This window comes from Sinocyclocheilus rhinocerous, unplaced genomic scaffold (assembly GCF_001515625.1).
Source record: "Sinocyclocheilus rhinocerous isolate Xijiao unplaced genomic scaffold, SAMN03320098_v1.1 scaffold28, whole genome shotgun sequence".
Taxonomy (NCBI): domain Eukaryota; kingdom Metazoa; phylum Chordata; class Actinopteri; order Cypriniformes; family Cyprinidae; genus Sinocyclocheilus; species Sinocyclocheilus rhinocerous.
In genome coordinates this window covers 2266338-2287064 of record NW_015652416.1, presented here as the reverse complement: position 1 = coordinate 2287064, position 20727 = coordinate 2266338, and the positions used below count along the sequence as shown (strand labels likewise).

General features: G+C 34.7%; 1 long non-coding RNA gene across 3 annotated transcripts in view; it reads left to right on the top strand.

Moving 5' to 3' along the window:
* LOC107714963 (uncharacterized) overlaps positions 1–20727 on the top strand; it is a 39505-nt gene that overhangs the window by 7242 nt on the left and 11536 nt on the right. For 2 of the 3 annotated variants that reach the window (XR_001637047.1, XR_001637045.1), the window contains exon 2: positions 18472–18586. The exons of the other annotated variant lie outside the window; for it this stretch is intronic. This is a non-coding gene — a long non-coding RNA (uncharacterized LOC107714963). The remainder of the gene's footprint in view (positions 1–18471; positions 18587–20727) is intronic. 3 annotated transcript variants of the gene reach the window in all.

The window sequence follows — 20727 nt, the reverse complement described above, 5'->3', positions numbered from 1 at the left end:
AAAGTCCATGTGGCTTTGCGCTATGGTACGGCAAAACCTGACTAACCAGCGGACCGATCTCATTCACAGCATCTGAAATGTTGTTATGTTTATTCTGAAATGCACAAGCAAAGTCTGTCATCAAAGTATTTCTGTATAATTGCCTCCCAGAACTGTTAAACGACTGCGTTCCCAAACAGCAGCATCCACCTCCGAAACAATAACCGCATTCATTGTGTTTCGTCTGCTCGTTCTGAGGTGCAAGTAATTTATTATATAGGAAAATTATTATATTCAGTAGCTTCTCCTACTTTTCTTAGTGATGTATAGTGCCAGTTTATCAGGAAGTGATGATTTTGTTCTCTTTGACTCGTTGGATGGAAACGGTGCTTGTTCGCAAATGTTTTGTGCGATATTCCAATTTGCGCATAAGTTAAATTCGCAAATTTGGATGGAAACCTGGCTAATGTTAATGTATTTGGTCTTGTAGGAATAGATCTGCTACGCTGCTGCTGCTGCGGCAGAGCAAGTACAGAGACTTGCTACTGCCAATACATCCACAACATGCTGCTGTGAGCATGTAAGAAATACTGCTGCTGCAAATATAACATACATGAAATAACCCCCATATAGCATACGTGAATCACCTCGTAGCAGATCTATACAGGTGGAGCTGGGGAAGGTGGAGGGTTTATGAAGCAAGCTGCAACTGCTACAGCTAGCACTAGTCATATATTGGAATGTTGAGCAGCGAGCTCATTGGCTACCGATACAGAAGAGAACCAATCAGCTGTGCCATGTGATAATGATGTCATTAGGTCAGATTGAGTTAGACCTATCGGACTGCGCCATCTAGAGTTTCATGCCAGAACTCTATATTTATACATATTTATAAATAGATTTCAAAATATATAAAAAATGGCAACAATATTTGCTAAAATATGTTTCAAAATCCATTTCTCTAAATCCATTTTTGTAAAAATATTTAAAAAATAAAATAAAATAAAAATAAATAAATCCACAAACACGTATGAACATATAACACATTTGAATAGTAATCAGCAAGAAAATTCAGCAAGTAAATCAGCAAGTAAATCACTTTACAGTTCCAAAAAATAAGTAAATAAAATAAAATACAATGCACAAAAATAAATACAAATAGCATAATTTAGGTTACTTTAAAATTGAAAATTTTCTTGCCCCTGAAATGTTATATTATTATATTTATATTTATATTATTATTTTATTTTTATTATTATTGTTATTATTTTTTTATAATTATACATTTATATATAACTATATAAATGTATAATTTATATAATTTATTTTTAGCTTTACTATTTACAAATATTTAATATATATTTAAAAAAAATTGAAAATGCTCCAGTAAGATAATAATGTCTTTCAAGTCTTTCAAAAGGTCTCTGAATGCTTAAACAAATCATTGACTCCATGAATTGATAATGCATGAAAATGATTGAAAGAACACCCATCCCTAGTACGCCTTCAATACATCCTGCTTCTCTGAAAAATTAATGCGTTCTGAGTCATAAATCTATAAATCTGTAAAGTTTTCCATAACCTCGCTCTCACCCAAACATTGAGAATATATAGACTTGCTGTCATCTCCGCGAAAGCGCTTGTGATTGACAACCCACCCTATTACCAAACACTGCCTGCAGGAAGTGTCAGTCTTTAAGCTATACTCCCTGTTAGCAGGCAGGTCTCTGAGAGCACTAACAAAAACAATTCTTGAATGATGGCTTTCTGTGACCGTAGTATGCTCTGAATAATAGAGCATTTTATAAGGAAATATAATGTGGTAATTATATAACTATTCTGCATTCCTGAATTTCCTGCATTTTACAGTCTTTAATTATGGCCAATGCCTTACTATTCGTTCAGTATTGAACTGAAGTGAACAAGTGGAATGTCTGATTCTCTCTTAACTGACTCTTACATATAATGAGTTAAGGCTTCAAAGGTGTTTGGAATGGAATACTACTATACTTCATACTTGTTTTGAATTGTAAAGCGGTTACGATTTAGTTGGTAAATAGTTAGTTAACCCCTGCATTTCCACATGCGAAGCCCTCCAAAACACTGACATCTAATATAATGTTACTGTATTTCAAACCCATAAGGCTTTAGTTAATCCTCAAAGCACAATTTAAGATTTTTTGAAAGTCAAGGTAACCAAAACTTCCAAAAAGTTCATTAAAGCATCGTAAAACAAATTCATATGAACCAAGCGGTTTAATCCAAGTCTTGTGAATACAATCTCTTTATCTCTTAAGACCCTGCGGCCTCATATGAGGACATTATATTTTTGTGAATTTCTCTGAGACTGTACATGCCACAGTTTTTTCCACTCCCTCTCCTTGGTCTTCAAAAATGTCTGAAATTAATTTAGTGACACTCTTATGGAAATATGATAATATTTTGTAATTATCATTTAAATCTGACTAATTTTTAAACTGTGTGTCATAAATCAACATCTCAGGAAAATGTTATGGGGTTTCAAATCAAAATATGACTTTCTGTTACGAGAAAGTCATACGTCCTGTTTCTGCCCTTCTGAAACAGGACGTTGATTTCATACATGTCCTCATATGAGGAAATCTTGAAAACTAAAAATGTATTGCTGATTTAAAAAATCAATTGTTTTTGCCTATGCATGTTTATTCATGTCTTTTTTTTTTTTTTAAGAAATTGAGTCCCGATGTCCTCTACCGAGGACATAGCATAACTTATGAATGAAATATCTTTTTTTAATATATCTTTTTTTACATTATTTTTAATGCTCTAAACAATGTAAAGACATGGAAAAAACTAACTTTTTCCTAAAACTTTTTTCTCGGGTCTAAAGAGGATAATGAATGGCTTTAGCTTTTCCTTTAAGTGTAGTGTGAAAGTAGCTCAGTTGTGAATTTTTCCTGTATCAAGCTACTTTTCCCCATGATTACCAAGACAAAATGTTGCACTGCAGTTTTAATATCATTTTGTTTGCATGCAGCTGATCGATCTGTATAATCATGCACTAAACTGTTTCCTCATTTATGATTCATTTTAGTAAAAAATTTTGTTCAGACTGTTTTTTTAAGCAGTTCACTTTTGTGGGCCATTGTGTGAATTGTCTGAACAAACTGATTCATTATATCATTATAGTCAGTTCATTTTAGTGAATCGGTTTGTTCAGACAGTTCGTGTAAATCAAGCGGTTCATTTTTGGTGAATCATTTACATGAATCGTCATTAAGTTTAATGCTGCCATCGTGATAATTATTGACGTTGCTTCCATGTCAATGAAGAAACAGATGGTCAATTTGAGCACATTGCATTATAGAGTATACAGTATTTCTCACAGTACACCATATACATGACTGTATTCATTTTTATTTTTTTTAAAGTAGAGTAGAATGGTGTCTAAATGTACCATATGTGCCCAAATCACATTATGAGCATCCAAAACTTTGGCAAACTTTTTTCAATGAACTCGACACCAAATCTCAAATCCTCAAGTTAAGTTTTACACTTTTCCATCTTGTTTTAAGCTACTGTTTTAAGGCTTAAGTGGAGTGGTGAGCTGCATATGTGAGTGTGTGTGTGAATGTGATTAAGGCAGAGATGGACAGAAAATAAAAGAGAACTAGACAGACAAAGAGAGTGAGAAGGGGGATGGAGAAGCCACTAGTGAATGTGCAATAGTAACCAGTGCAACGTGATCCAAATCACAGCTTCTCAGCAGTAGACTCCCTCTTTCTCTTCTCGTTTTTGTGGTTATTTGGCTGTCCACGGGAGTCATCGGAGCAGAGAAATTGCCTGTTATCTGGGGGGTCGATTTCTCATGCGCCCTTAAATTGCTTTGTATTGACATTGTCATCGAGTGGATCTTGCCGTTAGCCCCAACAATCTCTCCTCAGGTGTGTGTTACACCCCTCCTTTAGACAGAGTACGGTGTGTGTGTGTGTGTGTGTGTGTGTGTGAGCGAGTAACTAATGCATGTCTAATAGGCTTTAACATGATTGTGTATCGTTTATAGGGGTGCTTGGCCTGCTGTGAGGAGGTGCATGAGCCATTGGCCCACGAGAAGTTGGCATGGGCTTCTGAAATCCATACGAGCTGTTTGGTACACTTTGGAGTCCAGTTTTTTTGGATTACGAAAACTATTATATTACCTAAAATTGACTTGGCATGAAAAGTAGGTAGTTGTCAACATTTTAACTTTCTCTTTATTTATCAAAATATTAAATATATTATATAAAGGTGCATCTCAATTAAGTTAATTTATTTCAGTAATTCAACTCAAATTGTGAAACTCGTGTATTAAATAAATTCAATGCACACAGACTGAAGTAGTTTAAGTCTTTGGTTCTTTTAATTGTGATGATTTTGGCTCACATTTAACAAAAACCCACCAATTCACTATCTCAACAAATTAGAATACTTCATAAGACCAATAAAAAAAAACATTTTTAGTGAATTGTTGACTTTCTGGAAAGTATGTTCATTTACTGTACATGTACTCAATACTTGATAGGGGCTCCTTTTGCTTTAATTACTGCCTCAATTCAGCGTGGCATGGAGGTGATCAGTTTGTGGCACTACTAAGGTGGTATGGAAGCCCAGGTTTCTCTCTACTTCAGTCTGTGTGCATTGAATTTATTTAATACACAAGTTTCACAATTTGAGTTGAATTACTGAAATAAATGAACTTTTCCACGACATTCTAATTTATTGAGATGCACCTGTATATGAATATATATATGAATATATATATATATATATATATATATATATAGGCCCTATTTTGTACAATATTACAGGAAATTGCTATAAAGAGTTTTCTTGTCTCACTACATGCAAATACCGTCTACTTCAGAACTTTTTCCTGAAACTTGTTTGTACAATCATTTCATTCAGTTCACTGCAGTCACAGTGGCATGTGTGGCTTTTTAATGTTAAAAGGCTGCTTTTGTGCTCAAATACACACCAGCTACATCGCAAAGTGACAAACCTTGTGAAGATGTAAACGGTCTCAAGGACAGAGATGAATAATCGTGCTTGCATTGTCTGCTTTTGAACATCTTGTTTCATCACCTTCTCATGACTAGATTATAGGCTGGTGAAAGAAAATGTTTTGCCTATGAATGTTGCTTAATTGTTAACAGAAGATGATTGTCAAAGCGAATAAAGCACAATGATAGCAGTTAAAAAAACAAACTAATTCACACTTGCAGATAATAAACAATAATTTTGTATTGTCTGTAGTGTAGTGCATGTTGTGGGTGGTTGCTAGGGCATTGCTATATGTTGTTTGCTAAGTGTTATGGCTGGTTTTAGGTGGTTACGTTCTATCCCAAGTCAAAAAGTCTCCATACACACTCAGAAAAAAAGGTACCAAAGCTGTCACTGGGGTGGTACCCTTTCAAAAGGTACCATTTAGGTACTAATATGTACCTTTAAGTTAACAATTTGTTGTAAATAAGGTACAAAGGTGTACCTTTTAGTATAAAGGTGTGATCACATTATCAAAATTTCATGCCACATTTAAGACCGTCCATTGCCAATAGTATTGATTGTATGAAGCACTGCTCAAACAGAAGTCACTTTCAAACCTTTCTGTTGGTCAAGCAGAGAGTTCACACGATCAACTTGAACATGAGCGAAATCTGCGTGGCACACTTTTTTGCCCTAACTCGACTGTGCAGATTCCTGTTGGAATGACTGGATTTCGCTTGCGGAGTGGTGGCAAATGTGACTGCACCTCAAGTCTAGAGGTTTTTAGGCTTGTTTTATGGTTTTCCAAGTAAAAATAATTCTAAAAAGTAATGGCACACGACATTGAGGTATCATTCATATCCGTTGCATGAGCAATCCGGGATGAGTTACGCTCTAAAGTTTAATATACTTAGGATTAGGAGTTCGTTCAAATCCCCAACACCCAAAGTGTTGGGTAATAGCGATGCTTGCTTTAGCAAGCACTATTAATTAAAATATAATTCTTTTATTTTTGCTATTGATCGGTTGAGAATCCAGGGATTATCTAAGACAGCTATTGAGCTGTATGTTAAAACTGCCCAGGGCTTTCGCAACTTGATTCTTCTAGACGAGCCTTAAAAACTCCATGCAGCAGTTTACTTTTCCAAAGACTTTCTTGTGAATGTCTCTCAATATGTTTTTGGTTTGGGGCATTCTTGCATCTGCCATACATTATACTGAGAGGCTCACTTCACGGATTTCTTTGCTCTTGGATTAATTAATGGGCATCTGTATCGCATGCCAAGGCCGACAGGACTGTTTCTGATTATTGTGTCTATTAAAAATGCATAAAAAAGCTTGCAATTATTTAGGCAGTCATGTAAAAACAGTACATTTCTGGAAGATTGGTGGACTGTTGCACAACAGCGCTAGCAGCTACCATTGCGCTTTTGCGAAAGTTGCTTAGTGTTGCGCGCTGCCATCTGGGATTTAAAACCAACTTGAAGAATAGGTGCTGTAAAGAGAGATGGAGTCCCAGGTGGATGCCGCAGTTCTCCCAGTGGGAGAGTCTGGAGAAAACCAAGGATGGCTGGAGCCAATTGGAGCGAATTGATCTCTCTTGCGTGGGCTCCACGCCAGCCTCCTGTGTTTTCTTTCTCCCTCTCACATTAGCATACCAAATAAGCTGCCGTTTCTCTTAGTATGCCAGCTTTCATTTGTCACCCCTGGTATAATACAACACCCGTGTCCCTTAGCACACAGCATGAGGTTCCCCCGCTGAGCCAACCGACTCTGTGTGTGCGTGTGAGAGAGCGAGCGAAAAGATATCCATTGAGTATGACACACAAAGGGTGTTTCTCTGCAGGTAGAGGAGGAGATCTTAATAAGTGCCTGTATGTGAGAGTATGAGCTTGTTTACACATGAAGTGTGTATTTGTGTTTGCAGGTGTATCCAGTGCAAGGAAATTCACAAATGAGGTTTTAATGTGCTCTATATACTCTATTTGTCCTAGATGACAATTAAATTAAATGGGGATAACAGGGAGACTTGAGATTAAGGAGGACATTTAAACAACACCTTTTTCAAATAAAAAATGAAAAACTTTAGACGTTTTGGCTGTTAATTTACACAAATACTAAAAAGTGCAAGTTTCTGAAAACTATACAGTTATCGTCTCCGTGTAAACTACAGAACAATGAATGTGTGAAATTGACTACTTTTTAATTACTTTTAGATTTCTTTTGACCTAACTTGGTTATCACATTGATTTAAACAGGATAATCTTGTACCACATTGATATAAAAAATACAAAGGAAAAGAAAATATATTCTATTAGTTGTTATTAATGAAATGAAGTGCATTAAACTTTACATTACGTCAAAGTTTCCCAAACTGGTCTTCGTGAAGGAACTGCAGGGAGTTTAATGAAAAGCTGATAATTTATTACATCATAAAAATGTAAAATTAAAATAAATCAATTTAAAAATAATAATTAAATAAAATGCTTTCTAAAAAAGATGAAATTGTATTTGTTTACCTGCATATCATGTGACCATTAACTAATGTGAACATGCAAATGTGCTACTTAATTATAAATTTTTTACCTTAAAGGATCAGGGGTAGTTCAAGTTAATATATTAGGTGAAAGAGGTTTGGCAGACAAAAACGTTTGGGAATCCCTGCATTACATGTAAATGAGAAATAACGTAAGTTTGTGCATTTTAAAGTGTTCGAAAGATAAAAAAGAGACATAGTAATACATGCTGAAATAACCAACTGAGTGATAATTCAAATAAAAATTAATGTGTTTATCAGTAGTTGATGCGATGTTGAAATGCTGAGAAAACACTACTTAAAGCTGAAATCATTTTTGTATAGCCAGTGGTCAAATGCTGTGAGGCCTCTCAGTTTTCTGTGTAATTATAGCCACCTCACAAGTGACTGGTTTTCGTGTGAATGTCCACAAAACTGGAGGACTTTCTAAATGTGTAGGCCTATATATGCGGTAGGCTATTTTAGAAAGGAAAATTTAAAAGATGGAAAAGAATTAGGGAGAATTTGATCATTTATTGCTATTGTGTGAATAATATGTAATGTAATCAATAACTAATCTGATTACGAGTATTTAAAAATGTAATTTAATCTAATTACAAGTGTAATTTTTGGAATCTGACTACGTAATCCAGATTACATGTACACAAAAAAATAATACACACATATATGTATATACATATTGAATATTTTGTTAATGATATTAAAAGAATAATTTTATCTTATGTACTTAATATATTATATAGTGCTATTCTTATTCTCTACATAACATTTTGCATATTTATTTTCTAATATATTTATGATAAATGGTGTGTATTTGTGTATACAGTATTTTGTTCATTTTTATTACAAATAAGTAACTGTATTTATTTAATTAAAATATAGTATTATATGCTCTGTATAATATTTTGAATATTTCTGTTTTAATCATTTCTGTTTGATTCATGTGTCACACTTTATTTTAAAGTCCAATTCTTGCTTTTAACAAACCATTAACTGACTTTTGCCTCAATAAACTCCTAATTTGCTGCTTATTAATAGTTAGTAAGGTAGTTGTTAAGGTATATTGGGTAGGATTAGGGATGTACAATATGGTCTTGCAGAATATGTGCTTTATAAGTACTAATAAACAGTCAATATGTTAACAATAATATGCAAATAGCAACTAGTTAAAAGAATTGCTCCCTATATAATAAAGTGTTATCAATTTATTCTGTATAATATTTTGAATATTTCTGTTTTAATCATTTCTGTTTGATTCATGTGTCACACTTTATTTTAAAGTCCAATTCTTGCTTTTAACAAACCATTAACTGACTTTTGCCTCAATAAACTCCTAATTTGCTGCTTATTAATAGTTAGTAAGGTAGTTGTTAAGGTATATTGGGTAGGATTAGGGATGTACAATATGGTCTTGCAGAATATGTGCTTTATAAGTACTAATAAACAGTCAATATGTTAATAATAATATGCAAATAGCAACTAGTTAAAAGTGAGAATTGCTCCCTATATAATAAAGTGTTACCAATTTATGTTTATTTTTTATCACTGAGACTGAACTCACACCTGGTGCTCCCATGAGAATCACCACTCAGTATGTCAGAGCACTCCGAATGCTCTGACTTATAGCCATTTATAGCTCTTCTTTCCATACCTGTCTTGTGTATGACTTCAAGTTTTACGTGCTCATTCAGAAAGTCCAAATAAAAGCATCAGCCCACCACTATAATTCTGCCCATCTCCAGTACAAACTGCTAATTCACATTAAAGCACAAAGCAGTGCTGTGGGCGACTGTATGAAAAAAAGAAAAGAAATGGTATGATTTGAAATGGAAATGAAAGAATCTTGCTGCAAAGAAACAGTCGAGTACGAGGGAGGCCAGCCTTGGCTGAGAGTCACAACTCTATTTGTAAAGGTCAACATCTTTAGTAGGAGGAAAACTTCCCTGCGGCTCTCTCCTCCCAAGAGCCGGGGAAATATTTAGAGAAATACAAACGGTGCTTATTTGCGTGGAGCGTCATGTTTAACTATTCCCGACAGGTTCTCGGTGATTCCTGTGAGTCACCGCCTCCTCCTACCGTATACAGTCTTGGCTGCTGCATTCAAAAGGCAGTGCTGTGTAGCGCTAAAGCTAGGTGTTAAACGGCTAGGCTGCTGCTACAGCTGTCCCACTCGTCTCCGTTTGGTCTGTCGGGCTGCGCAAGCTGCTGACAGTCTAATAGGAGATCAGACTGAGGTGTTACAGCTGGTGTTATGGCGGAACTCTAAAAGTTGTTTGCAATTTTGCTTGACGTTGCCTCCCGAGACTCAAAACGAGTATCCTTTTTCCTGTCAAGAAATTCAGGGACAAATCCACATAAAGACAGTAAGTAGACATATAAGAGGACACTGTAGAAACCGTCCCTGGAAAACATGAATGCGAGCAAGAAGTAAGACGCTAAATAAGATGACATGGCAGCTTTGAGTCTCTTCGTGCAGCAGATGTGCATTTTCCCTGCTGAAAACACCAGCTTAAGTGGTCACCGGCATATGTTTTGGATGCTGGTTTCCTGCATGGGTTGCCATTGTTTGGTGTCTTTTTAAAGTAGCTTAACCAGCAAGGTGCCATTTTTTTTCCCCAGCTAGGCTCACATAGCAGTGGCATAAGGTCGGAACTGCAGTGAAGCTCATTCTGGTCAAGAATCACTCACTTAGAGAGAAAAAGCCAGTCTGATTGGCATGTTGAGAGACCAACCACAGTTTTTGTTGTTATTTATGTGCCATTTAAGGGTTGGTTGATTGGAAATATATTTTCAAGTAGTTAATTATACACCCAAACATCATTCAAAGTTTAGGGTCGATCGGGAAGATTATTATTTTTTTCGATAGAAGCCTCTTGTGCTCACTAAGGCTGCGTTTCTTTGATCAAAAATACAGTAAAAGATTGTAAATATTATTGTAATTTGCAGTTTTTCCTGATGTAAACTATGGCAACAGTTTGGATAACAGTTACTGTATTGAAAGTGCAGAAGGCTGCACTTCTTATGTATGCCATATATCCATTTTCAAAAGTACAAATTCATACATTGCTGTATGTGGGATATTGATTGAAAGAGACTGGATAGGATTCACAGTTACACTTTTACTAGTGGTCTGCAACCAAAAAAACAAACAACAACAACAACAAAAAAGACATTACAACGTTATTGTGATATAGAAAAGAAAAAAATTCAATTACAATTACAGTCCATTGAATTTGTAACTCTTGTGTTGTCCTCTTTCTATATATGCTTTCCAATTGAAGGTTCATGAGATGCACCTTTGAGCTATTTCTGAGAACTGCTTTATCATTGGTTGATCTACTACAGTCCTCTTCATTAGTGAAAGTCAAAATTCACTTTCACAATTCATGGCAAATTTACAAAAAGTCTAAAAGGAATGTGTAGAAAATATGCTTGACAGTTTATGACAACTAGATCAACCATTTTGCGTTTAATGACTTATACGATGAGCTAATGACTAGATGTTTTGAGGGGTAAGACTATTGCACAGAGAACTATATATAATACATTTTGAGCAACATGACATTAGCAACTGATAATGTAGGAAACCGCAGACAAATATGCATAATCAATTGCATGAATGTACCAAAACAATCACAACTTGTTCAAAAGAATGAGAAACTATGATGTGCGTAAGTGACTAGATGATGTGGAGGTGGAACAAATAGTTTTGATCATTTCATTTCTGATTCGAGAAACGCAGAAAAGCGACTGAGAAAAACTGTAAAATAATTGTTTTCTTTGTTAATATTATTTTACATGTAATTTTTTTTTCCTGTGACGAAATGTTGAATTTCCAGCCGCCATTACTTCAGTCTTCAGTATCACATGATCCTACAGAATTCATTCTAATATGCTCAATATATTCATATGCTCAGAATTCATTGTAATAACTCGATGTTTATTCTATTAAACTAAACATTTATTATACATTTTGAAAACATTTGTGCTGTTTAACATTTTTGTTTGAACTGCAATGCATTTTTCAGTAGGCCTATTCTTTGGTGTATAGACAGTTCAAAAATACAGCATTAAAATGTTTGATCATTTTTTTGCTTAGTAAAAGTGTTAATTAATTGTAATAATTTTAATTAATTAATGATGATAATTATAATAACTATAAGTTCAAACTTTAAATTTTACGAGCTTAAATTGAGTACTCGTATTGAATGTACTCTTAAATTCTTGCCTGAACTAAATTGTTTAATGTAGAAACTACTTTTGTTTTTCTGTATTATTTACTTCACCACAAAATCATTTTTATCAGTTGTAGGAAAGTTAATTTCATTCATCAGAAGGTGTTCCTAATTTTTTTTTTAAGTAGGAGCACAAATGCTCCTGAAAAGAAATGTAAGCGGTGTAGAGAATGTAATGTTACCTTTTAAAAACTAATTGCAAACGTTTATGCAAAGTGTAAACTATTAAATATAATCTACAAATCATGCAATACTGTACCACTAAATAAGAAGTGTTTTGAGGACTTAGCTAAACAGACCAATTAGAGACAATTAATAATCATTCAGATTTTTTATTAAATCATTCTTTCATTTCACTAATCAATCCTTTTTTTTTTTTATTAAACATAAGGGGTCATGAATGATGCTTACATTATAACGTGCAAAGTATCTTTAATTTGACCAGAATTGCAGGTGCCTGTCTTAATATCCAAGAAGGTTTAGAGAAAATATCCAAGAAAGTTTAGAGAACATATGAAATAAGTTTAATGTTATTATAGATTATAAAGGTTTTTATAATTAAATACATCCGAAAGGTAATCTAAAATTACCATTATTAGTCCAAATTCAAAATATCTCTTTCAAGTGTAGAAATTAGGAAATAGGTATTGTAATTTCCCAACTGTAGTGTAAAGCAAAAATAATATACCTATGAAATATTAATTTTCATTTATTTTACAGTTTTACAACATATTGCTACTACTGTCATTGTTGTTGTTATTATTATTATTATATTCTAATTTGTTGGCCTTCCTTAAACACCAGTGTGAATGTAATTTAGACTGTGAACAGTATACCACCAATAAAAAGAGGGTTGAGTACAAGTCAATTCACTGATTTTTTTTCTGATTAAATTTTTCTTAGTTAAGAAACATGGGTTGGAGCTCTTAATTTTTAACTCTCAAAGTGCACTAGATAGAATAATTTAACTTTAAAATGTAAACATTTTTAATTTTTTCCCAATTCTTCATTTGTCTTTTTTTTTTCTTTTTAAATATCTCAATAAATATCGTATTGTGGACTTCATATCGCAATATCGTATCGTGAGATTTTGATAGCGTTACATGCCTATTGTTTTTGGCTGTGTGTATGTGTGTGTGTGTGTGTATGTATATAATAATAATAATAATAATAATAGCACCATATATATATATATATATATATATATACACACACACACATACATACAGTAGTCAATCAAAAGGTTAATCAAAGTTGCCCTAAGACAAGAAAGGTTTTAGGACAACTTTGATGAAAGGCTTTGATCCATATATGGGTGCTGCTAATTATTATTATTATTATTACGCCTTATTCTTATTTTGGTCAGAAATGATGATATTAGAGTCTATACACACATCTGCTGTTTTTTATGTATATATTTATATCTGTATATAGCGCTATATGCATCATATGGTCAGTAAATAGACTTTTGGCAGTGACGGAAAACAGTATGGATATATTGGTCCAACAGCTAGACAAGCACTTGCCAGCCTTTTGATCAGGTTTGTGCTTTACGCACCCCCCCAGAAAACTAGTTTGGTGCAACCATTTTGTTAGCAATCACTTGACACTCTCAGCTGATAATGAAATGTTCTCCCTCTCGAGAACACGTTCAAAACCGTTGGTTCTTTGACCAGGGAATCATTAAAGCGCTTTTGCTTATGCGTATATGCTGCCACTGCATAAAGTTTCAACATTACCTCTTGAGGAATGGAAGTCATAGCCTGCTGAAGGATCTTTAGCTCCCTGCAGAGCTCCAGAGACGAGCAGAGCTGGACTTATCAGCCGCCTCGCAGAGCATTGTGCACTGAGAGAGATGACAGAGAGAGACTTCCTCCTGCATTAATGAATCCAGTCAAGCGGGATCTTAAGGGACCTAAAGACTCTCAGGCACCAAGGGGACAGGAGTGGTTTGGCATTTTAAGAGCCAGAGAATGATTCGTACGCAGGATGTTCGACGTATTTCCTACAAGGTGCTGACTTTACGGCATAATGCGGGGTCGCTTATCTGAACTTCCCAGTAAGAACGGACTAGTATTTAAAGCAGAACAAAGGTGGTTGTGACAGGTAAATAAGAGCAAATACTTGTCGAATGGCGGAAAAATTTAAAACCCAAGCGCTGTCTTTAACTTCTTTAGCCTTTTGTTGTAGCTAAGCAACTTCAAAGCAGCTGCGAGCTGTGAAAATCAGCCGTTAAAATTTCCGTTTACTCCGAGCTCCTCAGAGCGATCCACCTTTCTGTTGTATTTATTTGCAGCGTGATGAACTTGAGGGGTTGTTTTTTTCCAGCCTGTTATATGCAGTGATCAAAGAGACAGGAAATAAGTGACTTTTCACACAGCTCAATGTGCCAGAAGCCTGTAAAAGCATCTGCTTATGTGGGGCTCTGAGAGCCGGAGCTCCAGCTCTGAGTAAACATGATTGCGAGGCTCCAGCCTGAGAGCTGTCTGACAACACGGGTGTATTTAGGGCTTGTTAGCTGATAGATCCTTTTTTTTAAAATTATATAATGACGTTATATCTGTTCATCCGTCTTTGTCTATCCATTCATCATCTCTCTGTCTGATGTTTATCGATCTGTCTGTCTGTCCGTCCATCCATCCATCCGTCTGACGTTCTGTCTGTCTGTCTGTCTGACTTTCTATCTGTCATTCCACCTGTCCTTGTATCTGTGTTACCTTCCCTCCATCTGTCTATCATTCTGTCTATCTATCATTATATCTGTCCTTCTGATGAATGTGCAAAACTCTACTATGCTAAGGTGCTTTAAGTGGTTGTCTGGGTGTTTGCAGTTGCTAGGATGTTCTGATTTGTTGCTAAGGGTTTGCCAGCTTACTCAAGTCAAATACCAAGTGTCTGTGATATTCCTTATACCTTCATTTTTAAATTATTTTTGATTTATGTTTTGATTTTAGGTAGTTAGACCCTTTTTGTGAAATATTCACTGCTGAAATAAAAGTGAATTAATTTCTTAATTTTTTTCCCCTAAGAATTCTTTCAGGGAAGGCTATTATTGATAAAGTTGAAAAGCAAATTAAATATTAAGCAATTACTTTAATCATTTAAATGTGTGATTCTTTTTTTTTAATAGGTTTGTTGTATTTACTGTTAGTCAAAGAAATGCTTGCTAATGAAAACTTGCTTGCTAATGCTAATGCTTGCTAATGTTTATTTCAAATTTGATGACACATTTCTTAATTTGCACAGGGAGGATATTGATTCAAATTGGACTCAAGTGAGATCAGATGTGACAATAACAAGTCAGATTGGTTTGAACCCGAGGCTCAGTGCCCGTGGAAATGTATTTAATTCATCTCTATCAGTATGTCTTTTATTTAATATTTACAGGAAGGAAAACTGCAATACCCACTTCGTTGTGAATGCAAATATAAATGTTTTATCTCATGAATATGTTTCCTCTCCATACTGTTTATTCATGCATTTATTCATCCATTTTTCACGCTTATGAATCTGCAGAGACCTTGTTGCCGGCGTTGCATTGTGAGAGTACTGCAGTGATAGATACACAGAGCGCTCATGATAAATGTATGCACCTTTGTTGCCCTACAGAGAGAGTGTCTTTCACCTCTGTGCTGTAGATGAACAATGAGAACTTGTTGGTGTTAGAAATTACTCCACTACAGCGAGACGATATGGGGAATTTATAAAATTTTATTTAAAATACAAACCGTACATGCTCTTTATTAAGTGTACCGTTCAACGTGGAGTGCAGCTCTTGGCAAAAATTGCTCTAAACCAAACACTGGCATCTTTGTTCATTGTGCTGAAAGTTGGAAAGGCTCCTTTTGTTGCACTTGGAAGTAATACAGATGAGATCATTATTGTCTAATGTGTTTGAGAACTTTCCTATGCATGTCATATTTTCATTTTAGAAAGAATTCACATCAAAACCCAAAAAAGTGACAGTCAGAACCTAGTTAGGAACTTGTAATTAATTTAGCAGTATTCAACCTGTATGCTCCAGACTTTTGCAGCGGCAATGACAGACGCTAATTCGCTTTGGTTTTTGATTAAGAAGCGAGGCTTTTGAACTCAGTCAATTATAGAGGCGTTAACGCAACTTTTTCCCACTGTGTGTACTTCCTCTGTCCTCGTTTCAGATTTTTTCAGAACTACCTTTTGCTAGTTTTTTTTAAACGACTGCTTAAAAGACCATATTTTTCCTCTTTTCAAGCACACGTCTTTATCCTCATTTATTCTCACCTGTGACTTCCGAAATGAAACCATGCAATTACGAAACATTACATTCACCACTAAATCACAAATTCTCTGGGCATTTAAAAGGAATAAGCCATCAAATTCAGAGACTATATTTATTCTGTGACCTCCCTGTCTTTGTGAGAAAGTGTAAAATTGCCATTTCCAGTTGGATTAAAGATCAGATTTTCTTAATAAATAAGACTCTTTGAAAAGCTTTTGGGGCTTTTTTTTCCCTTTTCTTTAAACATCACATTGAGGTGGCAAAAAATGCCTTTAAAATGGTAGATCTCCGAGCAGTCATGGCAACAGGAAGTAGCACCAAGTGCCACAATCTGTGATTTATCTGTGGAGCAGAACACTTGCCTTTTTCATTCCATCTGACATAAAAATAGAGGCAGAGGGAAAAACAGAAAATATATAGAGGGGTCCAAAAGTCTGAAAGCACCATATGGGATGCAAAATCCAATTTAAACCTGGAAATAATAATAAATATGGGTACAAACTTTTGTTAACATCAGGTATCATGAAGAAATTACATTTTCAGTATTTAATAATCTTGGTTTGTTATATATACTAAAACATTTTAAAATGCATACATGTTTTAGCAATTTGTATAAATAAACTTTAACATGACTTAAATTTTAACAAAAATTAACGTCAACAGTAAGATTAATAAATACTGTAAACGTGTGGTAAATTGTTAATTGTTGGTTAATGATACCCAATGCATTATCTAATGTAAACATAGAAGATATAAGTGTCCTGCTATAATTACAATACATTAGTTGACATTTTTAAATATGTCTTACCGGGGAAAATATTAGATTTTTTAGTTTTTTAAACCAAGTATAAGTTTAAAAGATTTGCGTATATTTATTTTTATTTATTATTTTATTTTGTTTATTTGTAAAAAATAATATTGTTAAATTACCATATACAATTCAAGGAGTATTGTTATTAAAACTATTTTAAATATATTTTTTTAGTTTGCCATGAATATAGCCTTTGATGCTGATATGGAATGAATGAATGAATGAATGAATGAATGAATGAATTGAATGAATGAATGAAACAAACAAACGAAACGAGCTTTTTGTTATTGCTATTTATATATTTCTAAGTCACTGATTAAATATTGTTAAATGACTATGTACAATTCAAGAAGCGTTGTTATTAAAATTATTATTATTTATTTATTTTTTTTAGTTTGCCATGAATATTGCCTATACAGCTGATATGGAATGAATAAAAATGTATGGACTTTCTTTATGAGCTTTTTTAAAATTATTATTATAATTATTTATATATTTCTAAGTCACTAAATGCTCCTTGTTATTGCTATTTATATATTTCTAAGTCACTGATTAAATATTGTTAAATGACTATGTACAATTCAAGAAGCGTTGTTATAAAATTATTATTATTTATTTATTTTTTTTTAGTTTGCCATGAATATTGCCTATACAGCTGATATGGAATGAATAAAAATGTATGGACTTTCTTTATGAGCTTTTTTAAAATTATTATTATAATTATTTATATATTTCTAAGTCACTAATTAAATGCTCCAGTGCCTTCATATGCTCAATGTCACAAAAGGTCAATAATTTAAATATGCTGCACATTTTTTTCCTAGCCTTTTTCGTAGCCAAGACTTTAAGGCATGTGTCTACACTGTAAAAATTATTATTCGCTGTTGTAAATAAAACAAATATTACTTACAAATATAACTTTCTACTTTAAATTTGTACATTTAATTCAATGTGCTACTTGCCATTTCATGTGTTACGTGACAATTGTTTCTACACAGTTTTTTTTTACTTCAGTGCATACAGAAATTGACAACTTGCCCTGGTCTTGTGCAAACTCTCATGCCAATGTGTGATCGGTATTAAGAGCATCACTTTGAGCTTCAAAATTTCACTTGTTACAATACTCATTGTCAGAGGTGTGGCTTGTATGTGTTTGTGTTTATTAATCATTGTATGTTGTCTCTGGCAGCATGGGATTGTGTGCGAGCATTTGCGCAGATGGACAGAAGGACAGGGCAGGTGGGGCGCTAGACATGCAGATGGGACGCGCATACCCACAGCCTGCCTTGTCACAAAGCTATTATCCCCCGAATCCTTTGACGCGCACAGGTTATTGCTCTTTCTAAGCCTAAACGACTACAAACGGCGTATTTGTAGATGAACCTCTGCCCGTTGACAAGCGGGCGGCACTGTAAGTTTCGCAGCCAAAACATAAAAGCAATTCTAATGAAGACTTCCTTTAATGAACACACTCTCATTAAGCCGCAGCTCAGCAGGTAAAACGCAAACAAAACGAGACACGGGCTGAACCCATCCCGCCTTTGCCGTTTAAAGCGGCAGTCTTTGAGGCGGTTGTACATGTGTAGGACTGCAGGCTAACACATCTAGCCACTGTGTGACGGCAATTACTGTGTGTTTTCTCTCTCAGGCTTCTGCCCGGCCTTTGCAGGGCGCTTGTGTGTGAGTGAAGACGAGTGACGGGGATGAACTATCTTTGCTGAAAAGGTTAGCGGATGTGCATCAGCATGGAAAAACAATCCAGGGTATGTCTCCGTGCCTCCTCCGCATGCTAGAAAAACACCATCTCCTGTATATGTTGCATGAAATGTCGTCTTTTTCCTTGAATAAAACTGAGTTGGGGTGGGGCTCGGGTATCTTCGCTCTTGTCTCCGAGACCTCCCTGGGGTGCGTTGCCGTGGAAACGGCCCCAGGTAAATCAGCCTCCTGAAGGTGGTTTCTTGTGGTTCCATTCCGCTTCAATAGGCCAGAGACTGTGTATTTCTCCCAGCGTGGGAAACGGAACAGGCTAAATGAAGTCGACAGTCAAAGGCCCCAGGGAAGCCCACAGGCAGACTTGTGTACCAAACTCATTGGGCTGATCAGCTAAACGCACTCCATTAAGGTTGGTCTCATGTACTAGTGAGTACTGCTTGAAGAGTGCGCTGATTAAAAACAGATGACATGACCTTGAAGTCAACATGGAATCCAAATTGACCCCGTTTACTCCGTACATATACCTGGACTTATAGTGAACTGTTCATTGGTGTGTGTTATTCTAAAGAAAAAATATTTGTCTTTGGAGTTTTTCCTCCGAGTGTTTCCTCAAATAGCCTGTCATATAGAGAACACCTTTTACATCCATAAAATACTATTGTTTTAAATAGAATTATATCCCTTCAGGCCCATTTACACCAAGAACAATAACTATGATAATAATTATATTAGCGTCCACACCAATGCAAGATAACGTTCTGTTTATTATAAGCAAATGCTGCAGTTTTGTCGTCTGTTGCTTTAAATGCTTGAATTCTTTAAAGTCAGATGGATTCTGATTGGCTGTCAATTTTTCATTGTTTATAAGTTAGATAAAAATGTTCTTGAAAGTAATTTTAACAATATAGTGCCTTTCTGCTTTTATCGTTAGTATTTTCCTATTGTCAAATAAATTTCAAAAAAAGCACCAACACATTTAACATATAAAAATTATATTTTTGGATGTTATTTTTGACGGACTTTCAACTATAAGCAGCTATAAAGCTATAAGAAGAACACTACTACAATCAATCCATTTGTAGATGTATTTCCCTGAAAGCACTGTTGAACTAATTTCTCTCAACATGTTTTTAACCAGTGGTTTGAGTTAATGGTTGGGAAATATCCCAAATTAGTCATATGTGGTGACGCGCAGACATATTAGACTTAAATAATTGAGTAACTTACATTTTAGACACAATATAACCAGTTACTTTGTCTGTTTATGCAGAATAAATGGTTACACATCTGAAAGCAAAACAATAGTTTCTGAATTAATCTGTTTTTAATAATTTAATAATTCAGTGTTTCATCATGAAAACAGTGAGCATTTTTTTTTTTTCATTTGGTGGCATCAAAACAGAAGCATCCATGCATTCTACTCAGAGTATTATATTTTTTATGTGAGTTATTCAGAGTATTCTAAAATGTTTGCAGGAAATGTACAAACTCATATTCTCTTTGCATGTTTGCAGTTTCTACAATTTTACCAATTCTCCTTCAGCTACGCAAGATGAAAACACATTTTTATCATTTCTTGGGTCAAGAAAGAGTCGCAGTGTACAGTATATTTCCTTGTCCCTTACAAACACTCACTCTGGTTGGATGCACTTAAATCCGCAGTAAGATTGCTTTCCTGTTACATATCACACATGCACACTTCAATAAGCTGAAAGAACGCAAGTTAAAGAAATGGTTCACCAAAAAATGAAAATTTTCGTCATTTACTCACCCTCCATTTGTTCCAAAACTGTACAAGTTTCTTTTCTTCTGTTGAACACAAAAGAAGATATTTCGAGGAATGTTGGTAACCAGTTGACGGTAGCCATTGACTTCTATAGTATTTTTTTTCCATACTATAGAAGTCAGTGGCTACCATCAACTGCTTGGTTACCCACATTCTTCAAAATATCTTCTTTTGTGCTCAACAGAAAAAAGAAACTCGCTGAGGGTGGGTAAATGGTGACAGAATTTTCATTTTTTGGTTAGATATCCCTTTAAGGCGTTTACATGACGGGCGAAATTGGGATAATGGGCAAAAACCTAGCTTTGTCGTTCAGTTTATTCTTAAGCTGTTTATGACCTAATGCCGATTAAGAATGTTCATGTAAACATGCTCAGTGATATATATATATATATATATAAATAAATA